Source organism: Schistocerca nitens, chromosome 8 (assembly GCF_023898315.1).
Source record: "Schistocerca nitens isolate TAMUIC-IGC-003100 chromosome 8, iqSchNite1.1, whole genome shotgun sequence".
In the NCBI taxonomy this organism is placed as follows: Eukaryota; Metazoa; Arthropoda; class Insecta; order Orthoptera; family Acrididae; genus Schistocerca; species Schistocerca nitens.
In genome coordinates this window covers 521,725,220-521,747,008 of record NC_064621.1, presented here as the reverse complement: position 1 = coordinate 521,747,008, position 21,789 = coordinate 521,725,220, and positions in this window count along the sequence as shown.

Below are 21,789 nucleotides of genomic sequence, written 5' to 3'. Positions count from 1 at the left end.
GTTGTAACGGACAGTGGCTTTAGTAATGGAAAATCATTTACATAAACAAAGGGCTTCCTTTTTCATTAAAGATAGAGACTTATTTTCTTAAAGTCAAAGAGTTGGCGGCATCGATTTGAAAGACTTCCGTTAAATCCGTTACAAAAGCAGATTCATTAAATCATACTACAATAGAAGGTTACTTATTATCTGACTGGTATAGAAAGGACTAGGTACAAAGGGTATTTTAGGGGATAAACATTATTAATCACCACTGGATGATGCTAATGTGTAAATCACAACGCACTCCTGCAATTAACAAATAGCGGACAACTGTATCAACTACTAGTTATTAAGAGCAAACTCAGGAAAGGGGGAACGCACTGAGTGTGGAGAAACTCATATTAAAGGCCAGTACATATCGACAAATTCTTAAATAATAAAAAAAAAGGTTTTTCAGTAATAATTTGGGCAGCGTGTAGGTATTCTCCCCAAACAGTTTTTAATGTTCTGTACAGTGCAACGCACCATGCCCGGCGGATAGTAGAGCGAGCCTACCTGTCAACACCGAGGCGAAACGGTACTTCATCTTCGCGTTCACTGCTATGGCGACAAGATGCCTGTATGTAATAGTAGTAACCACGGCCAGATGGCCCAGGCAAAATACTGGCGCGGCGTCCATGCTTGGGAATCATCCCAACGAAAGTTTTAAGTTTCCAGTCAGTTAGGAGGCTTTCTGGAGGTTCTGAAAAGACTTAGGTCATTTGGAAGACTTTCGGTAGAACGAGAGGAAAGCCACACTGCTAGAGCAACTCATTCAGAAGGCCCTGAAAAATCGGTATAGATACGACAATGGCACAGGGAGAGAGACAGTACTACAGCCGAGTATCAGATTCACAATGGAGTGAACATCGAAGCTGTTGCAGCAAAAAGTACCGGATGACTGCACATACTCGAGGGAAAGCGACTGAGTTTCTTGTCAGTATCCATCAAAAGATGGAGCCTTTGAGAAATATTGGAGTGGAGGAAAGAGATCTGAGAATCATCAAGAATCTGTACTGGAATCAAACAGCGGTGTTGCATATTGATGGAGAACACACCGAAGCAGTTAAAACGCTCAGGGGAGTAAGACAGAGTTGTATCTCGCCACCTATACTATTTAATGTATTCCCAGAATTCATATTCAGAGAATCCCCGGAAGAAGTAGAAAAAACAATTGTGGTAAAGGAATAAGATTAAACAACATTCGATATGCCGATGATACTATTGTTTTTGCTGACTGTGTTATGGCGCTACAATTATTAATTCATAGAATTGTAAGAGTTAGCAGTCAGCTTTGACTTGAAATAAACACCGCAAAGACACAACTCGTGATCGTAAGTAAGGAAAATATTGCGGGATTAAACTTAGTCATAAACCAAAAAACTATAGAAACGGTAAAGCAATATACATACCTTGGAACCATAATTTGAAAGAAATCAAGATTCGCGTCGGGAAAGCATGGAGTGTGTTTCAGAAAAAGAGTGCTGTCTTCAGAAGCTGTAACCTAATTTTAAGAACAACAAATCAGACTTTTGCACTGTTTTGTAGATTCTGTAGTCGCATAAGGGGTAGAGACATGGATCTTAAATAAAAACATGGAGAAGGCGGAGGCGTTCGAATTGTGGCTTTATAAGGCGCATCCTTAGAATACCTTGGATTCAGAGCGTCGCAAACATACGTGGTTTGAGAAGAATGAACGCCCCACCTAAATTAATCACGATAATGAAATACCGAAAGTTGCAATATCTAGGACATATCATGCGAAATACAAATACATATTTGTTGTTGTGGTCTTGAGTCCTGAGACTGGTTTGATGCAGCTCTCCATGCTACTCTATCCTGTGCAAGCTTCTTCATCTCCCAGTACCTACTGCAACCTACATCCTTCTGAATCTGTTTAGTGTATTCATCTCTTGGTCTCCCTCTACGAGTTTTATCCTCCACACTGTCCTCCAATACTAAATTGGCGATCCCTTGATGCTTCAGAACATGTCCTACCAACCGATCACTTCTTCTAGTCAAGTTGTGACACAAACTCCTCTTCTCCCCAATTCTATTCAATACCTCCTCATTAGTTATGTGATCTACCCATCTAATCTTCAGCATTCTTCTGTAGCCCAAACTATTTATCGTCGATGTTTCACTTCCATACATGGCTACACTCCATACAAATACTTTCAGAAACGACTTCCTGACACTTAAATCTATACTCGATGTTAACACATTTCTCTTCTTCAGAAACGCTTTCATCACCATTGCCAGTCAACATTTTATATCCTCTCTACTTCGACTTTCATCAGTTACTTTGCTCCCCAAATAGCAAAACTCCTTTACTACATTAAGCGTCTCACTTCCTAATCTAGTTCCCTCAGCATCACCCGATTTAATTCGACTACATTCCATTATCCTCGTTTTGCTTTAGTTGATGTTCATATTATACCCTCCTTTCAAGACACTGTCCATTCCGTTCAACTGCTCTTCCAAGTCCTTTGCTGTCTCTGAGAGAATTACAATGTCTCCTCCATGGATTTTAATACCTACTCCGAATACATATTACTTGCTAAAAAAAAAGTACTTCAAGGGATAATCAACAATAAAAGAGGTCCTGGAAGAAGACGAATATCTTGGTTTGAGAAACTGTCTTCAACAGAACTATTCCGTGTTGTTACCAAAAAGAGAACAACAGCCATCATGATCGTCAGCATCCGAAAAAAGAGGAAGAGCCATCAAGAATTATTGTCTGCCTGTTAGTAAAGAAGCAGCTCTGTAGAGTTTGTCTCCAGCAGTAGCAACAAGTAATTGTCGAAATATTCGGTGTGTCAGAATGTAGAGATGAAAGAACGCAGCCTCGCAGTTGTCTCCTACTGTGGCTAGATGATTTGACTGTGTGCTGCCAGAACGAACTAGAAGCAGAGCACCGACCGTGGTGGCCGAGCATTTCTAGACGCTTCAGTCCGGAACCGCGCTGCTGCTACGGTCGCAGGTTTGAATCCTGCCTCGGGCATGGATGTGTGTGATGTCCTTAGGTTAGTTAGGTTTAGGTAGTTCTAAGTCTAGGGGACTGATGACCGCAGATGTTAATTCCCATAGTGCTTAGAGCCATTTGAACCATGAAGCAGAGCTCTCGTCTCCGATAGTGGGATGCAGAACTCAAGAATCGGGAGTTGCTGGAAGGGACCAACATACAGAGTAATAGGGTGTAATTGTCGGTATGTAAGGGTATAAAGCCACTGTAAGAAACCTCTCCGAATAACTTTGAGCTATCGGGGAACAGTGTTCTAAAATTGAATCTTTAAGTGATTGCACTCTAATTCATTTCCCAATAAGGGAAACAACTTCTCTTTTCCATCCATAGTTCTCTGCTAAATATCTTAGGGGCGTCTCTCTCTGTCCGTTAAAGGTACCATACTCAAGACGTTGGTGTACAGAATTACTTCAAACTTTGTGCACCTTTAGAAGTTCATTAAAAATATAATGTGCAACTAGTAAGGTGCACTACTCTGGCAATTCAGTGTCTATTTATGTGCCTTATGTAGCTGTGAGCAGGTGCTGGATGTTAGACTTTATGGTGGTCAAGTGGTTAAAGTTTCCTTTAGACTCTCTCAACATTAGCCGTTGTTGTTGTTGTTGTGGTCTTCAGTCCTGAGACTGGTTTGATGCAGCTCTCCATGCTACTCTATCCTGTGCAACCTTCTTCATCTCCCAGTACCTACTGCAACCTACATCCTTCTGAATCTGCTTAGTGTATGCATCTCTTGGTCTCCCCCTACGATTTTTACCCTCCACGCTGCCCTCCAATACTAAATTGGTGATCCCTTGATGCCTCAGAACATGTCCTACCAACCGATCCCTTCTTCTGGTCAAGTTGTGGCACAAACTCCTCTTCTCCCCAATCCTATTCAGTACCTCCACATTAGTTATGTGATCTACCCATCTAATCTTCAGCATTCTTCTGTAGCACCACATTTCGAAAGCTTCTATTCTCTTCTTGTCCAAACTATTTATCGTCCATGTTTCACTTCCATACATGGCTACACTCCATACAAATACTTTCAGAAAAGACTTCCTGACACTTAAATCTATACTCGATGTTAACAAATTTCTCTTCTTCAGAAACGCTTTCCTTGCCATTGCCAGTCTACATTTTATATCCTCTCTACTTCGACCATCATCAGTTATTTTGCTCCCCAAATAGCAAAACTCCTTTACTACTTTAAGTGTCTCATTTCCTAATCTAATTCCCTCAACATCACCCGACTTAATTCGACTACATTCCATTATCCTCGTTTTGCTTTTGTTGATGTTCATCTTATATTCTCCCTTCAAGACACCATCCATTCCGTTCAACTGCTCTTCCAAGTCCTTTGCTGTCTCTGACAGAATTACAATGTCATCGGCGAACCTCAAATTTTTTATTTCTTCTCCATTGATTTTAATAACTACTCCGAATTTTTCTTTTGTTTCCTTTACCGCTTGCTCAATATACAGATTGAATAACATCGGGGAGAGGCTACAACCCTGTCTTACTCCCTTCCCAACCACTGCTTCCCTTTCATGTCCCTCGACTCTTATAACTGCCATCTGGTTTCTGTACAAATTGTAAATAGCCTTTCGCTCCCTGTATTTTACCCCTGCCACCTTTAGAATTTGAAAGAGAGTATTCCAGTCAACATTGTCAAAAGCTTTCTCTAAGTCTACAAATGCTAGAAACGTAGGTTTGCCTTTCCTTAATCTTTCTTCTAAGATAAGTCGTAAGGTCAGTATTGCCTCACGTGTTCCAGTATTTCTACGGAATCCAAACTGATCTTCCCCGAGGTCGGCTTCTACTAGTTTTTCCATTCGTCTGTAAAGAATTCGTGTTAGTATTTTGCAGCTGTGGCTTATTAAACTGATTTGTGAGTTGCGTGTCTGTACGACAAATACCACTTGCCCACGTGGGATTCGTAAGCACATTCGACGAGTAATTGTACGTTACTGTTGTGGTCTAGCACATTGTGACTTTCTACATTACTGAATAACGTCATTCGCAGCATTATTTATCGAGTTTTGACTTGGGCTTTCCAAGCCTGTCCCTTGTCCTTGAAAATTCAATTAAAAATAGTAAATAGACATATATCACATGAAATTCAATAATTCATGAAAACGCACGTGGAGTTCTTGCATTATATTACCTCTTCAATCTCACACAAATTAAATAATATGACCAACGATGAAAAAAATGTAGATTAAGAAATAACTGTTAGCAGGACTGGAAGTGTCGCCTCATCTACGACGTTCTTACTATGCGCAACCGCTAGCAACTTAACCACAATGACTTTTTACAACCTGCACCTCCGTACAGATACATCAGTTACATAATCGGTGCGTAAAATTTCTCTTGCGATTTTCTCGGAATTGCCAGAGTACTGAAATTTCTTACTTGCACATTATATTGTTTTAATGGTCTACTAAAGGTGTACAAAGTGTGAAGTATGTCGGTGATCCAGACGTCATGGCCTCCCCTTGTTAGCAGTCTTCAGCACACAATGTCGACAACTTCCTGTTCGTGTTACGAAGGCCACACCTTCGCCCAAAGTTGTTGGTGGGAACTATTCCGGGACGTGACGGAAGAAAGACCTCGCTTGGTCTTCGATGATGTTGAATTGAACATCCTGGTCATCTTCACGGTAAGCAGAATGAGTGGTCCCAAGTCATGGTACGAAAGACACCCCGAAAACATCACAAAACCCCTTCCGACCTGAGCAACACCTTGCACTCACTAGGAGTTCATCACTTCATTGAGCTCATTGATGCACCAGACGCCTTGCGTCACTGGCAAACGAGAAAAATCTCGTCTGTTGAGAGCACAGTACACGCCTCCAATCAGCTACTGACTCTTGCCATGTAGTTCGACCCATTGAGAATGTGCAGCTTTATGTATGCAGGGCTTTCATTAAGTAATGCAACAATTTTTTCTCGACCAGCTTCGGTTGAAAAATTTCGAAATTTGTTATGGAACATGGTGGAATATTTCCGCTTCAGCGCCTGTAGTTCTACAAAGTTCCGATAGCTGGCGGCGCTGTACGTGAACTTCAAAAGGCGTCTGTACCGAAGATGCTTTCCGAGCACACAGCGGTCATTGAGTTCCTTGTGGCAGAAAACCAGAGCATCGCAGATATTCACAGGCGTTTGCAGAATGTCTACGGAGATCAGGCAATGAACAAAAGCGCGATGAGTCGTTGGGCGAGGCGTCTGTCATCACCGCAACAAAGTAGCGCATATCTGTCTGATCTCCTCCTGGCGGCCGCCTGCACACAGCTGTTACTCATACAATGCTGGAACGCGCTGACACACTCATGCGAGGTGATCGACGGATCACAAACACACACACCTCATTCCACAACAGGGTGTCTCTGTTAGCAGTGCTGACACACTCATCCACCTGTTGGGGTACTCGAATGGATGTGTCCTCTGGGATTCTCGTTGCATAACGGAAGACCATGAAGAGCAACAAAGAACCATCTGCGCACAACTGATTGAGCTTCACGAATCCAATCGAAACATTTTTTTTGTCGAACATCGTTACACGCTCCGGCGTCAACCTGTAAAGTGGTATCATGCTGACATACAGCCCCTCTCAGCAAGGAGGCCCAAGGCCGTAACATTGAACGGCGGTCATATTGAAAAATAGGGTTTTGTAGCCAAACGAGTGGGGAGTAATATTTTGTGTTGAAATCCTGAATGAAACAACCTCTACTTCAGAAAAAAAAGTGTTACATTACGCCCATCCTACATTGCATGCCTTACCCTTCAGAACGTTCGCTCAGAAACGGGTTGAGATGAACCTGCGTTAATTGACACCATCAGAAGTAGTCATTAATTTACACTACTGGCCATTAAAATTGCTACACCATGAAGATGTGCTACAGACGCGAAATTTAACCAACAGGAAGAAGATGCTGTGATATGCAGATGATTAGCTTTTCAGAGCATTCACACAAGGTTGGCGCCGGTGGCGACACCTACAACGTGCTGACATGAGGAAAGTTTCCAACCGATTTCTCATACACAAACAGCAGTTGACCGGCATTGCGTGGTGAAACGTTGTTGTGATGCCTCGTGTAAGGAGGATTTCCGATTTTGATAAAGGTCGGATTGTAGCCTATCGCGATTGCGGTTTATCGTATCGCGACATTGCTGCTCGCGTTGGTCGAGATCCAATGACTGTTCGCAGAATACGGAATCGGTGGGTTCAGGAGGGTAATACGGAACGCCGTGCTGGATCCCAACAGCCTCGTGTCACTAGCAGTCGAGATGACAGGCATCTTATCCGCATGGCTGTAACGGATCGTGCAGCCACGTCTCGATCCCTGGGTCAACAGATAGGGACGTTTGCAAGACAACAACCATCTGCACGAACAGTTCGACGACGTTTGCAGCAGCACGGACTATCAGCTCGGAGATCATGGCTGCGGTTATCCTTGATGCTGCATCACAGACAGGAGCACCTAGGATGGTGTACTCAACGACGAACCTGGGTGCACGAATGGCAAAACGTCATTTTTTCGAATGAATTCAGGTTCTGTTTACAGCATCATGATGGTCGCATCCGTGATTGGCGACATCGCGGTGAACGCACATTGGAAGCGTATATTCGTCATCGCCATACTGGCGTATCACCCGGCGTAATGGTATGGGGTCCCATTGGTTACACGTCTCGGTCACCTCTTGTTCACATTGACGGCACTTTGAACAGTGGACGCTATATTTCAGATGTGTTACGACCCGTGGCTCTACCATTCATTCGATCCCTGCGAAACCCTACATTTCAGCATGATAATGCACGACCGCATGTTGCAGATCCTGTACGGGCCTTTCTGGATACAGAAAATGTTAGACTGCTGCCCTGGCCTGCACATTCTCCAGATCTCTCACCAATTGAAAACGTTTGGTCAATGGTGGCCGAGCAACTGGCTCTTCACAATACGCTAGTCACTACTCTTGATGAACTGAGGTATCGTGTTGAAGCTGCATGGGCAGCTGTACCTGTACACGCCATCCAAGCTCTGTTTGACTCAATGCCCAGGCGTATCGAGGCCGTTTTTACGGCCAGAGGTCGTTGTTCTGGGTACCCAAACTGCGTGAATGTGTGATCACATGTCAGTTATAGTATAATATATTTGTCCAATGAAGGCCGGCCGGTGTGGCCGAGCGGTTCTAGGCGCTTCAGTCTGGAACCGCGAAACCGCTACGGTCGCAGGTTCGAATCCTGCCTCGGACATGGATGTGTGCGATGTCCTTAAACCTAACTAAGTAGTTCTGATGACCTCAGATGTCAAGTCCCATAGTGCTCAGAGCCATTTGAGCCATTTGTCGAATGAATACCCGTTTTACCATCTGCATTTCTTCTTGGTGTAGCAATTTTAATGGCCAGTAGTATAGTATATTTTTTCCTTTATCTTCTGTAGGTGTTCAAGCATTGTTAACACAATAAATGACAATGACGACGACGCCGACGACGCCGATCATGATGATCGTAAATGCATTTTCTAGAAATCTGATGCGTCCTGGGTACGTTGTGCTGAGTGTCAAAAAAACGCCCCTATCGACTGGGTGTAGCTGTCTCTCCCCTGGCTAAAGTCGCCGACGTAAACGCCCCGGAGCTCGCCGCGACACCTTCTGCCCCACTTGACGCCCGGTTGGTGCCCTCCGACAGAGGGCGCTCTCTCCCGTCTGCCTCCAGCTCATTAACGAGATTTAATTAACACATGGAGATTGGTCCTCTGGCTCCTAAATGAAGTGCGGCCGTGCTGCGCGATGCGACGTGTCTGCCGCGAGCTCCATCAGCCTGCCGGCTTAACTACTTCGCCGAGAGGCGCTCTGCTATTCCACCTGCCGCAGATAACTGCCGCCTTCCCCACCCACCTCCCCTCCCACCCCCACTGCTGCGCCCATAAAAATCGCTCCATCTCGCCCTCACTTAAGGAAACTCCTGTCTCGCAACGTCAGCGCCATTTTCCTCAGAAGCGACACGATTCATCACCAATACCCAGAACCTAAGGGACTGAAGACTGTAGCTTTAATAGGGTGAAGGGGGGGGGGGGGAGGGAGGGAGAGAGAGAGAGAGAGAGAGAGAGAGAGAGCTACGGAACATTTGCGATTGGTGCAGGCACTAAAATTTGAGGCCGGCCGTAGTGGCCGAGCGGTTCTATGCGCTTCAGTCTGGAACCGCGCAACCGCTACGGTCGCAGGTTCAAATCCTGCCTCGGGCATGGATGTGTGTGATGTCTTTAGGTTAGCTGGGTTTAAGTAGTCCTAAGTTCTAGGGGACTGATGACCTCAGATGTTAAGTCCCATTGTGCTCAGACCAATTTGAACCACTTGAACTAAAATTTGATCCTCGTCCTAAATAAATGGAACGTATTGAGCATAAATAGTTGGAGAAATCCAACAGTGTTCCATGACACTTTTGGCAATAAATAACTAAAGGCAGTATGTTGTTGTCATTATGAGACTGGTTTGATGCAGCTCTCCATGCTAGTTCACCCTGTGCAAAGCTATTCATTCTGCGTAACTACTGCAATTACATGTATTTGAACTTGTTAATATACTCAAGCTTTGGTTTCCCTTCACAGTTATTACCACAAAAACTTCTCTCCATTACCAAATTAATGATTCCTTCATATCCTAGGATGTGTCTTCCCAACCGATGCCTTCTTAGTCATGTAGTGCCATCACGTTTTTTTTATCTCCTATACGATTTAATACCTCCTCAGTAATTTGCGATCTGTCCAAACAATCCTCAGTTTTTTTCTGTAGTACTATATTTTAAAAGCTTTTGTCTCTTCGTGTTTGACGAGCGGTCTAAGGCGCTACAGTCATGGACTGTGCGGCTGGTCCCGGCGGAGGTTCGAGTCCTCCCTCGGGCATGGGTGTGTGTGTTTGTCCTTAGGATAATTTAGGTTAAGTAGTGTGTAAGCTTAGGGACTGATGACCTTAGCAGTTAAGTCCTATAAGATTTCACACACATTTGAACATTTTTTTATTCGTTGGTTCAAATGGCTCTGAGCACTATGGGACTTAACTTCTGAGGTCATCAGTCCCCTAGAACTTAGAACTACTTAAACCTAACTAACCTAAGGACGTCACACACATCTATGCCCTAGGCAGGATTCGAACCTGCGACTGTAGCGCCTAGAACCGCTCGGCCACTCCGGCCGGCTTTTTCTTCGTGTTTGAGGTCCCGGGTTCGACTCACGGCCGTTTCGGGGATTTTCTCCGCCCTGGGAATAAGCGTTTGTGTTGCCCTCATCATCGATTCATCAGTCAGGAAAGTGGCTAGACTGTGAAAAGGTTGAGCATTTGTACGCGCTCTGATAGCCACACATTTGAGCGCCACACAAACCAAATATCATCATTTATCATCGCCATAGCTTCATGCTTGAAATATTTATCTTCGATGTTCCATTTCCGTGCAAATGAACGCACAAATACTTCCAGAAAAACCGCCTAACACTTAAAGTTCATACTAGATGTTATACAAATTTTTCATTCTCAAAAGTGCTTTCCTTGTTTTCTCCACTCTGTACTTCATCACCTCTCTCTTTCAGTCAGACACGCTGTGTAGCCGCACGGTATAAGGCGCCTTGTCACGGTCCGTGCGGCTCCCACAGTCGGAGGTTCGAGTCCTCCCTCGGGCATGGGTGTGTGTGTTGTCCATAGCGTAAGTTAGTTTAAGTCATATTAAGTAGCGTGTAGGCTTAGGAACCGATGACCTCAGCAGTTTGGTCCTGTAAGACCTTACCACAAATTTCAATTTTCAAATTTCCTTCAGGCATTATTTGTTATTTTTTCTGCTCATTTCGCTGCTCATCTATTACTTTTGGTAAAAGTGTAATTTATTCAAGATCGTCTTATTTAATTCCATTTTTCTTGTTTTCTAGTTTTTGTTGGTATCTGTGTTTCAGCCTCCGCTAAAATAGCTTTCCATTACGTGAACCAAATGGCACAACATAACAGACCATGAGGCGGGAAACTGAAGGACGATCTGTGTACCACGCGTTCAGAGTTAAACCTTGTCATAATTTGTTTTCCTAGTGTGTTAAGAGATTAGACAACACAAAAAAGAAGTAATTTAGCTTGGCTGTGAGCCCTGTCCTTATCTGTACGACTGCAACGATGTTTTCCGGCTCTCTGTCAACAGGCTGAGGAAACTACGGACTCTGATAAGTGGCTGTATCTGGGCAGCTACGTTTTAAAAATTGCTCTGCTGCGTTATATTTCCTATATATATAAATTCTGATTTAAGAAGCATTAGTGTTGCCCCCTAATCCAAGAGTTCTGAAATGTTGTTATCCCGCGCCATTATTCACAAAAATCATAAACAAACCAATTCCGTAATATTATTCCTTTTTTATATTTGATACACGAATTTGAATCCATGGATTCTGTTGGACTTTGGAGAAACATTAGCTAACAATAAAAATGTTATTTGTGATCTATTCGAAAACACTGCGGGGTTAAGGACTGTCTGTCATCTTCATTTGTCAAATATCTATGCAACAAAATGGTCACCAATACCACGAAAGGCATTGTTGCTAGTACATCTGAAAATGAAATGAAGCATGCAAGTGGAAACAGTATTTATAGCTCATTGAACAAACAAGATGGTTCTACGTATTGATAATGAACAGGTTGACAAATGACAGGGAAAGATAGCAGCTACCCCTCAACAAACCCAGGGCTGGTTTCCCTTCATTACTTCATTATGCTCCGTTACAGTCATCGGGAGCTCCAATTTTAGGCGGGTGGTGGAGCCCCTCAGGTAAAAAAAAGAATCATGCAGCGAGAGAAAGAATGCTGTTGTGCACGGGGGGGGGGGGGGGGTGGAGGGTCTCCCTGTAACGTGAAGGAGGCCCTGTCAGCGTCTGTTGAGTGCACAGGGTGCAACCGGCGGCATATACTGGCACATGTCGGCACAATGATGCCTGCCACTTGGGTTCTGAGGCCATCCTCGGCCCCTTTCGCTGGATGGCTGATTTGGTGAAGGTAACTAGCATTGCAAGCGAGGTGCGCGCCAAGCTGTCTATTTGTAGCATCTTACTCAGGGTCGATCGCGGCCCTCTTGTTTGGAGCAGAGTGGAACTTCTAAACCAGAGGATGACTACTCTGCGACGGTATCGGATGCGAATTTCTTGACCCCCGCTATCGGTTGCAGGATTGTTGGATTCCTCTTAATAGGTCAGGTGTGCACCACATGCAGGAAGCGGTTACTAGGGTAGCGGAGTACATATGGCGTGCATATGGGTCTTTTTTAGGTAAGAGAACCCTTCCCTCCCCCCCCCCCCCCTTACCGACCCATAGCGATGAGAGATGAATTGCCAGCGAAAATCAAAGTCACATCAGCCATTATATTCTCGGAGAGTGTTCATCCTCGCAGGTCGGATACAGAAAATGTTAATATGATGGTAGTAAACTGAGGGAGCGTCAAGGAAAGGTTCCAGAATTAATATCGCTTATTGAAGGTTTTAATGAATAGGTAGTATTAGGAATAGAAAGTTGGCTGGAACGGAAAGTTAATAGCAACGAAATGCTTTGTAAGCTCAGACTGGAATATTAATGATAAGGATAGGTTACTTGCAAATGGTAGCGGCGTATTTATTGCACTAAAGAATTCGATAATCACGGATTCCGAATGTAAATTAATTTGGGTGAAGTTAAGGATTAATGGCGGGTCGAAAATAGTAAGATTATAGATGTGATATGGCATAGGTCATCCTTCGATCCATTGTAGAACTTGGAAACCCATTCAGGGAATATTCGTTCACATTTTTTGTTGAACGCAGTTGGTTTTTACCATCCTGTATTAAAACATTTCCTTTTATCAATAGTGCAATTTATAAACAATGTTTTGTGAGTAGAATAAAATTTCCAGTGGTAAACTTAACTGCTTTTTCGACGTTATTTTACCAGCTAACTAAAAACAGGAAAGCCTTGAACCCCTTCCACTAAATTTAGTTAGTATTAAGATTTTTTTACAGGGAGTGCAGTGGAGCTGACGTTGAAATCATTAAGTATTTGGTTATATCATCGCTAGTCTCACTGAACTCTTCTGAACTCTACGTGTCATGTGTGGTCTGACGTCTCCTTACCAGCAACAGGTCCCAGGTTCAAACTAGTCAATTCCCTAAAAAACACGCTCAGAGCGTCGTTGCGCAAAAGTGGTAGGGAGACACGATATAGAACAACAGACACCACGCAGAATGTTAGAAACTTACCGAATCAGTTAAAGCGGAGGAATGCATCAGTAGTCATCAGGTTGTGATAGCAATTATGAGTACTGGTTTCACAAGGAACGTTAAGAAAGGTTGCTTAGCAAGTGTGGCAGGATGCAAATTGCAGAGGATCTGAGTAGTCAGCATAAAACGAAGAAGTGAAGCTCAAACAGATAAAATTCAAGAGCATCGTTCAACATGCCTTGGACAAGTGTGTTCCAAGCAAGGTCTTAAGGGATGGGAAAAACCCATCGTGGTTTAGTAGCCGTGTTAGAAGACTGATCCGTGAGCAAAGAGAGCAGATTTAAGAGAAGTTAAAACCTAGCTCACCAACTAAAGTGAAGTAAATAGAAATGAGGATAGGGAGAGCAATGAGAGGAGCGTTCTGTGACTTGGAAAGTAAAATTTTGTCTATCTATCTGAGTAAAAACACTAAGATGTTTTGGTCTTTTGTAAAATTACTAAGCTGTTCGAAATAATCTATTCACTCACTCAGTGACCATACTGGCACCAAAACGGAAGATAACAGAAACAAGGCCGAAATATTGAATTCGTTCTTTGAAAACTGTTTCAACGCGGTAGGTGGTCTTAGTCTCTTTTTTTTTCAATCATCGTACGAAACGTGGAAATGGCACATTTACAGATAATAGAGAAAGCAATTACAGTCGCTTAGTAGTGGAAGGCATCAGAACCAGATAAAATACGTAAAATATTCTACAAAGATCACGAGAAAGAACTTGGTGCCCTTCTGGGACTAGTTTATCGGAGGTCACAGGAGCAACGAACCGTACCTTGCGACTGGAAAAAAGGCCAGATCCTTACCGTTTTCAACAAGGGTCGTAGGACAGACGTACACAATTATAGGCTATATCGTTACCTTCACTTTGCTGTAGAGTCGTGGAACATGTTCTATGCTAGAGATTTGCGACATTTTTGGAGAACGAAAATCTTCTCTTCAAAAAGCAACATGGATTCCGCAAACAGAGATCCTGCGAAACTCAGTTCGCTCTGTTCCTCCATGAAATCCTCATCGCCATAGACAACGGCGCTCAGGTTGATGCAGTGTTCCTAGACTTCAAGAAGGCATTTGACACCGTCTCGCACTGCCGTTTAGTGCAAAAAATACGAGCTTATAGAGTATCGGAGCAGATTTGCAACTGGATTCAAGACTTCCTTGCAGAAAGAACTGAACACGTTGCTTTTAACAGAACAAAAATTTCCGGAGTACCCAAAGGAAGTGTGATAGGGCCGTCACTGTTTACAATATACAGGGTGTTACAAAAAAGGTACGGCCAGACTTTCAGGAAACATTCCTCACACACAAATAAAGAAAAGATGTTATGTGGACATGTGTCCGGAAACGCTTAATTTCCATGTCAGAGCTCATTTTAGTTTCGTCAGTATGTACTGTACTTCCTCGATTCACCGCCCGTTGGCCCAATTGAAGGAAGGTAATGTTGACTTCGGAGCTTGTGTTGACATGCAACTCATTGCTCTACAGTACTAGTATCAAGCACATCAGTACGTAGCATCAACAGGTTAGTGTTCATCACGAACGTGGTTTTGCAGTCAGTGCAATGTTTACAAATGCGGAGTTGGCAGATGCCCATTTGATGTATGGATTAGCATGGGGCAATTGCCGTGGCGCGGTACGTTTGTATCGAGACAGTTTTCCAGAACGAAGGTGTCCCGACAGGAAGACGTTCGAAGCAATTGATCGGCGTCTTAGGGAGCACGGAACATTCCAGCCTATGACTCGCGACTCGGGAAGACCTAGAACGAAGAGGACACCTGCAATGGACGAGGCAATTCTTCGTGCAGTTGACGATAACCCTAATGTCGGCGTCAGAGAAGTTGCTGCTGTACAAGGTAACGTTGACCACGTCACTGTATGGGGAGTGCTACGGGAGAACCAGTTGTTTCTGCACCATGTACAGCGTGTGCAGGCACTACCAGCAGCTGATTGGCCTCCACGGGTACCCTTTTGCGAATGGTTCATCCAACAATGTGTCAATCCTCATTTCAGTGCAAATGTTCTCTTTACGGATGAGGCTTCATTCCAACGTGATCAATTTGTAAATTTTTACAATCAACATGTGTGGGCTGACGAGAATCCGCACGCAATTGTGCAATCACGTCATCAACACAGATTTTCTGTGAATGTTTGGGCAGGCATTGTTGGTGATGTCTTGATTGGGCCCATGTTCTTCCACCTACGCTCAATGGAGCTTGTTATCATGATTTCATACGGAATACTCTACCTGTGCTGCTAGAACATGTGCCTTTACAAGTACGACACAACATGTGGTTCATGCACGATGGAGCTCCTGCACATTTCAGTCGAAGTGTTCGTACGCTTCTCAACAACGGATTCGGTGACCGATGGATTGGTAGAGGCGGACCAATTCCAAAGCCTCCACGCTCTCCTGACCTCAACCCTCTTTCATTTATGGGGGCATTTGAAAGCTCTTGTCTACGCAACCCCGGTACCAAATGTAGAGACTCTTCGTGCTAGTATTGTGGACGGCTGTGATACAATATGCCATTCTCCAGGGCTGCATCAGCGCATCAGGGATTCCATGCGACGGAGGGTGGATGCATGTATCCTCGCTAACGGAGGACATTTTGAGCATTTCCTGTAACAAAGTGTTTGAAGTGACGCTGGTACGTTCTGTTGCTGTGTGTTTCCATTCCATGATTAATGTGATTTGAAGAGAAGTAATAAAATGAGCTCTAACATGGAAAGTAAGCGTTTCCGGACACATGTCCACATAACTCATTTTCTTTCTTCGTGTGTGAGGAATGTTTCCTGAAAGTTTGGCCGTACCTTTTTGTAACACACTGTATATAAATTATCTAGTAGAAAGTGTCGGATGCTCTTTAAGGCCGTTCTTGGATGATCCGGTTGTCTATAACAAAGTAGCAACACCAGAAGGCAGTACTGATTTGCAGAAAGGCCTGCAGAGGACTGACGAATAGTGAAGGCTATGGCTGTGGCAGTTGACCCTGAACGTAAATAAACGTAACTTGTAGCCCACACACAGGAAAACACAGCCTCTATTGTACAACTACACTACTGACGAGAAAGTGCTGGGAAAAGTATCTACGGTAAAATATCTAGGAGTAGCTATCAAGATCGATATTAAGAGGGATGACGACATAAAAGAAGTAGTAGAAAAAGCAGGCGCCTGACTGAGATTCATAGGAAGAATCATGAGAAAATGTGACTAACCCACGAAGGACGTGACTCCTAAGGTGCTTCTTCGACCGATTATTCAATATTGTTCATCAGTATGGGATCCTTATCAGTTAGCGCTGACAGGAGAGAGAGAGAGAGAGAGAGAGAGAGAGAGAGAGAGAGAGTTGATCACCGTCGGAAAATGTGCGATTACTGCGGATCACTTCCTCGATTGCCTGGATGTTGTCGTCTGTGGTCTACATCGATGGTCTTCCTTCCCGATCAGCATTATCTCTGTCTGTGTTTCTTTGGTCAAATCGTTGCCACCATTTCATTACGGCTGGAGCCATATTGCACTTGGCCTATACACAGCCAGAATTTCACTGTGAATGTGCGCAGTTTGGACGTTTTGCACGCAAGAATGGTACTGTCATGCCTACTTCAACTTTGGAAAACGTTTCCAGATTCTACGCCATTTCACTTGCACATTGTGCTGCAGCAGAACTGTGTCTACGGTATTCCCATAACACATACTCTCTTCTAACAGTACCCCAATTTCGTTGCGCAGTGATACTAGCGTGGGACGACATGAGTACCATATATTTTGATCTCCCTATGTCTATGGTCCGTTCTGCTATTTCCTAACGAACTGCAAAAAATTCTTTTCTCCTGTGAAACAAATATGTATATTGCGTTTAGTGCATCGGAAAATTCGTAAGTTCAGCGAACCCACACCTGAAACGACTTTCCTGGAGTTCGTTCTAGACTTCAGTAGATACATGGTATGGAACATACTTGGTGTTGACACCATTGGCTGTGGTGTTCTGGGACGATTCTTCATCGAAAATGCATAATATTTGTCATCATATCCCTCTTATTCTTCCTCTTGTATTGTCTCTTGTGATTGTGAAATGTCGAATGTACGAGGGATGCATAGAAAGTAAGTACCGATCGGACGCGAAAGGGAAACCATAGTCAAAATGCGATAAAGATTTGCACTGATGTGCTGGGCAGTGTGTCTGGAATGCCCGTCGATTACGTCAAGTTGCTCTTTTCAGTTCTGAGCGCACAGTCTAACATCTAAAGATGCCTAGAAAGTAGTGTCTTCCGCCAAAAATGGATGCCTGCCGAGAGATTACGCCTGATTTCATGCAGCCCCGTATGACGTAACTGTCATGCATGAAGATGCTCCTGCAGCGGTTTTGGTACAATCCGGATGTGGCGCTCTGTGATTTTCATCTCTTAGCTCACATGAAGCGCTAGCTAGAGAAGAGAGTTTTGACAAAGACAACGAGCTGTACACCAGCATAGAGAATTGTTGGAAATAGCAGACGGCTGCCTTCTATAACGAGAATATTTGAAAGCTAATACAACGCTACGACACATTTCCAAGTCGGACCGGCGATTATGAAGAGAAATAGCCGGAAGGTGTGTAACTAACTGTTGCAAATAAAACATTTCTGATTTTCTCTGTGGTATGCATCTCGCAAGCAATCGGAACGCACTTTCTGGACAACTCTCGTGAACCCAGTGGTACATGGAAAAAATGTATCGCCATTAAATTGAGGGGAAATAAAAAAATAGCTTATTTTATAACTTAGGGTGTATTAGCATGTTACAGCATATTGTAAGTTCATTATAGTTAAAAAATACGAAAAACAAGGAGAAATTAGCCATACTAACGCTGTGTCAAATAGATTTTTTCAATCACATGCAGAATCCTACAGGGAGCTTGCAAAAACGGAAACAAAAGAGCCGGAGAAAGCAGATGGGATAAAGTAGACGCTACAATAAGGCAGAGCAAGTTTTGTTAATTTCCTGAGCCACAAAGAAATTAAAATTATATGTAGCGTATATGTTACAGGAGGACTTGAGGAGGCTATAGTAAACACTTACAATGAAAGAAGTAATGCGCTTGGCGATCTCCTTTACAATTACCTTACTTGCACGACTGCTCACGGTGTCAATCGTCACTCCACAAATAACACACGAATTTCTGCCTCATGCTTTTAGGCCAAACAGGAGCCAAGACTTTCCTTGTTATCACATGAGGGTCTGCTGCTCTCAGCCAATGGGAAGCGACTGTGCCGTCTCCAGGTGCACTGTGACATTGTAACCCTTCAGAACGACGCCTCCATGTCGTAAAAGGTCCCCCCCCCCCCCCCCCCAACGGTCGGCTTGGTACATATTGCACCATATTACACTTGGAGTGACTCCAGTTGTCCATAAAACTTACATGCTTCACATCTCCTGGAGAAGGTGGATTCAGGTCACGGCCACGAATGTGACTCACTACAGTTCAAATGTGTGTAAAATCTTATGGGACTTAACTCTAAGGTCATCAGTCCCTAAGCTTACACACTACTTAACCTAAATTATCCTAAGGACAAACACACACACCCATGCCCGACGAAGGACTCGAACCTCCGCCGGGACCAGCCGCACAGTCCATGACTGCAGCGCCCCAGACCGCTCGGCTAATCCCGCCCGTCGGCTCACTAGTGTGTCAGAGGAACGGTAACGGTAACCGTTTTTTTCATTGTTTGAAGATATGCAGTTAATTGATTTTTAATACACAGTACGTTAAAAGGTATTCCATATTTTGTGAAGTGGGCGTATGGACTAAAACAAGACAAGAACGGCCAAAACATCGGCTCTAAAATGCACACCTCAAGAGATCAGAGCACTCGTTCATTTTCGCTACTGTGAAAAACATCTCTTATACTGAAACGTCTTTGCTATTGCGAAGTACAGAATGTAATAAACAACAGGACACGTTCTTCTGTTATTGTTCATGAATCCAACACGCACTAAACATCTGTTAGTGGCGTTACTGCAAACCACATTCACAGTTCAAGGTATGTGCAGCGCATACAAAAGTTATGATGGAATCAGTTTATCTTCTGGTAAGTTTGCGGAGTGTGTTTACATTGTGTTTCTTTCTTTGCACTAATCAGCGTGAAGGGAGCATCAATTACTGTGAATGGAAACCGCATTGAGCATCTCCTTTAGCGATGGCAGATTAAATTAGCTCTGCTATCTCGCCGTAAGAGAATAATCTGTTCTCATTTGTTCCCTCTTTTGTTTATTGCTTTCTGTAGGTAGTTCTTAATTGCAAAGATCTTGCAGTATGAGAGATGTTACACAGTAGCGTACAAGTGCTCATAGGTATGCATTTTAGAGGCTATGTTAACTGGACTATTCTTATTTTTATGGTCCATACTTCCATCACCTCTCAAAATACTGATTTTTTTTAACATCCTGTATACACTGCTGAGAGGTTTTGATGTGTTGGCAGAAGAGCCAACACCGTGTTGTTAGAGGAGGCCGAAATGCACGCGTTTAATTACACGCAGACTGGTGTGAGGTCTGGAACAGGTCAGAGAAATAAGACTAGCAAAACAGGAGGTAACTGGTAGAATACTTAACTTTAATCCACAATTGGTGTACATCGCTCTTGACGGTACATTAATAATCTCAATATAAACTGGTAATGGCGCCTTGCTAGGTCGTAGCAAATGACGTAGCTGAAGGCTATGCTAACTATCGTCTCGGCAAATGAGAGCGTAATTTGTCAGTGAACCATTGCTATGAACGTCGGCTGTACAACTGGGGCGAGTGCCAGGAAGTCTCTCTAGACCTGCCGTGTGGTGGCGCTCGGTCTACAATCACTGACAGTGGCGACACGCGGGTCCGACGTATACTAGCGGACCGCGGCCGATTTAAAGGCTACCACCTAGCAAGTGTGGTGTCTGGCGGTGACACCACAGGTTTTATCATTTTTTTAAAACAGATTAGTTTACACAAAAGCTAAAATGTAATCACAGAAGATGCTGATACTGTTGGTGTTCACGAAAATGATCATGCTTGTGATCGAAGTGGAATATGAAATGGGATCCTGTGGAACTGCAGGACACAAAAACAAATACCGATGGGGAGAATGGAGGAGGGAGGAAACTGAAGGATGGTGTGAGGTGGAGCATTGTTGACTAGCACTGGAAGGAAGTGTACATCTCGGAATGGATTTCGTAGTTGAACAGTGGGAGTTTGCTGAAGTTCCGGTGGGAGAGGGTGAGTAAGGATAATGGTACACGGAAGGTAGAATATGGTCTCTAAAATGCACGGTGTAGGTGGGTACTTGGACTAGTGGGTCGGTGCTGGGATTTTTTTGCATTGCTGTATTGGGTCTGTAGGTCTCAAAGAAAAGAGTGTGAAGGATGGAAATTGGAGAAGGTAGGTAGATATGGAAGACGAGATGGAGTACAGGTCACTCTAGAATTTAAAGTGATTTATAGAATTTAGGTGAGGAGGTAGTCCATGTAATGTTGACAAAAATTAGGGTGGGGTGGATGAAATATTTGTAAATGATACAGGAATGTGGAGCGAATTGGGAAGTAGTTTAGTCAGTTAATTGCAGCATATTGTAAATACAAACGTAACAGGCAAGTCTTGGAATTCATCAGTTGACATGACGTAAGATGAAAATAAAAATATTGATAAAACACTTTCTTTTGTAAAGCTCTACTCTCCAGTGCGGAAACTACTCGTTAGTGGTTGCTTCTGACACACAGCGTAAGATGAAAATAAAAATATTGATAAAAAACTTTCTTTTGTAAAGCTCTACTCTCCAGTGCGGAAACTACTCGTTAGTGGTTGCTTCTGACACACAGCCGTTCTCCTGCTTATTACAAATAGCTGTCTTAGTGGCTGGGCAGAGTATGTTGAGTAAGATGCATTCTATGTGACATGAGAAATAAAACCGTAATTTGGAAGGGCATATCATGTGTGAAATACACCGGGTCGCTGCCGCTGGCACCCGCCCTCTGCTGGGGTCGGCGCGGCTGCTCACGTTTTATGTAAATAATGGCTAATTAGAGGCTCTTTAGTCATCAGCCACTTCCTCCCGGTGGGCCAAAGACCGCTCGCTTAAGGAGCTGCCCACCGTGAATCAGCCTCCTCCACGTTGCGTCACCCGGGATACGGTTTCCTACGCTGCTCACCTCCTGCAAAACGCCGGGAGGGGAGGCACCCAGGAAAACGCCTTCGTCCTCTCTCTCGCACCGGGTGAGATGGTTAAAACCAGCTCTTCTATTCCCGTGTCTTGCGTTCTTCCTCAGACCGACCTCCGTTTGGGACACTAGCCATACGTCTCCCTAAACATGTAAATTATCTGTTTCCAGATTGAATCTTTCACTCTGCAGCGGAATGTTTGCTGACGTGAAAATTCGTGGCAGATGAAATCTGTGTGTAGGATCGGGACTCGAACCCCATACTTTGCCTTCCGTGGAGAATGTTCTCGTCGACGGAGCTATCCAGGCACTACACGCAGATATAGAC